The sequence below is a fragment of the Octodon degus genome, unplaced genomic scaffold (genome assembly GCF_000260255.1).
Source record: "Octodon degus isolate 3935 unplaced genomic scaffold, OctDeg1.0 scaffold00106, whole genome shotgun sequence".
Lineage (NCBI taxonomy): Eukaryota > Metazoa > Chordata > Mammalia > Rodentia > Octodontidae > Octodon > Octodon degus.
This window is the reverse complement of record NW_004524682.1, coordinates 7,331,527-7,334,037: the sequence shown is the minus strand read 5'-3', so window position 1 is coordinate 7,334,037 and position 2,511 is coordinate 7,331,527.

Genomic DNA, 2,511 nt, shown 5'->3' with positions numbered 1-2,511 from the left:
TATTTTATTTTATTTTATTTTATTTTCAGTACTGAGGATTGAACTCAGGACTTGCCAGGCAGGCACTTATCCCACAGAGTCATCTCCCCAGCCCAACATTTTTAACTTTTATTAGCACATGTTTGTAGTGATTGCACTCCTTGGGGAGAACTGGTAGGTATATATAACCCATCTTAATTCATTTTCATCCTTTTCACTTCCTCCCCTTCTCCCCCCATCTCTTGTTTCCTTTCCCTTGTATACAAGATCTGTCTCCTAGTTTCCCATTGCTTTTTTATTTTATTCTTTAATTTTAAAAATCTTTTGGGTTTCTCATAGAAAAGAAATCATGCAATATTTAAGCAACTAGAGTCTGTCCAGAAAGTCCTTTCTTATGCATATGTCAAGAGTTTTACCTATGTTTTCTTTTCCTTTTTCCTTCCTTCCTTCCTTCCTTCCTTCCTTCCTTCCTTCCTTCCTTCCTTCCTTCCTTTCTTGCTTCCTTCCTTGCTTCCTTCCTTGCTTCCTCCTCCTCCTCCCCCTCCTCCTCCTCCCTCTCTCTTCTGGTACCAGGGATTGCACTTAACACTTTGCACTTGCCAGGAAGGCACCTATGCTTCTGAGCTATATTGCTGGCCCATTATATTTCAATGGACTAAATGTTTTTCCTATAACATTTAGATCATTGATCTATTTTGAGTTTAGTTTAATAGGCGGTGAGAGATTTGGTTCTATGTTCAAACTTCTCAGGTGGATAACCAGTTTTCCCAGTTCTGTTTGTCAAAGATGCTATCATTCCTCAGGGGTATGTTTTAGACTTCTTTGTCAAGGATCAGATGGCCGAGTGGGTCTGGGGTTGTTATCCTCCCCAGCCCTGGGATTACAGGTGTGCCTCACCATGCTTGGCCATCTTGTAGTTCTTTGATTCATTTTTCCTGTTGTCTTATTGTTCTTAAGGCATCTGTGGCCATAGTGTACTATAAAGTATATGTAGCACAAGCCATACTCTGCTAGTATGGTGACGTGGTTAGTGCTTTGTATTTCACTGATGCATTCTTGGCATGGTGAACTATGGTCACAGCTAACTATAGGCAATCTTTTAGGTCTTCCATCATGACCCCATATTGGCAATTTTCAGTAGACTTTTTAATTTCCTGGATTTATGTTTGGTATCTTTCAATGGATCCCAGTTATGTGATAATCTTGTCACTCACGATTTGCATCTTTTTTTTTTTCTCACTGAGCTTTTTTTTTTTTTTTTTTTTTTGAGGGGGGCAATGTCTTCTGTAAACTCTTGATCATATTCTTTTTTATCTTTCTCTTTCTTTCTTTCTTTCTTTCTTTCTTTCTTTCTTTCTTTCTTTCTTTCTCTTTGTCTTCTTGAGACAGGGTCTTGCTGTGCAGTTTACACTGGGCTTGAGCTCACTTTGTAGCCCAGGCTAATCTTGAACTCACATCGATCCTCCTGCCTCAGCCTCCTAAGTTTTGGGATAAAAGGTGTGCACCACCATGCTCAGCTGTTTATTAAATTTTTTTTCTGTTTAATTATATTGTTTGTCAGCTCATTGAGCACCTTATTGATCTATTGTTTATCTTCTCTTCCATCATTTTTATCGTTTGAATAACTCAGCCTTGTGGCTTTTGATTTCTTCCCTCTCAATGTCCCATGGATTAATTGTGGAGGAGTTAAAAGATTTTGGAGGCATTTTGTTGTCTCGTGTGTGTGTGCATGTGCGTGTGTGCTGGAATTTACAGTGGAAGGACTTTGTTGTCTGGCGATATCTGTGGTTAGTGTTTTCTTTTCCATTGATGCATTCTTGGCATGGCTAGTCATAGGCTGTTGCCTCTGTCTTAAGGTTCAACCCTCTCTGATTCATTTAGGAAGGAAGAGTGAAGTATAATTAGCCAATATGCAGTTCCCCAGGAATGGACACAGTATTTTTAATAACACAAAAATAATCCAGATATTGTCATGCAGAGAATACTAATTAGCATCAGCAATTCTATAACCCTGGAATAGCAACAAAGTAGCAATTGTAATAGAACCAAAGACAAACCAAATATTAATGTGAAATAAGTATACACTAAATAGAACAATTATACTTCCACTAACAATAGAAAAGAACTAAACAATAACAGCATGGACTATCTAAAGATTAATAAAGCTTAATGATTACAGTAGTAAAGATAGAGGGGTGTGGAACAGGAGAATAAAGGAATTAAAATTTGGAAAATAAAGAAAGATAAGAAGGAAGAACAAAAAGTGAGATAAAAGATAAAAGAAATAAAAGGAAATTAATTAAATTATATAAAAATAACAAAAGAATAATCAAGAAAAAAACAAGGAAATACAGAGAGCAAGCTAAAGGAAGAGAAAGAAAAAAGGAAGAAAAAAGGAAAATTTCAAAGAAAAACATCCCAGTGGAAGAAACAAAAACAAACAAGTGGAGCAAGATAAAAGAACAAGCAAATGAAAGAAAGAAAGAAAGAAAGAAAGAAAGAAAGAAAGAAAGAAAGAAAGAAAAGAATCCA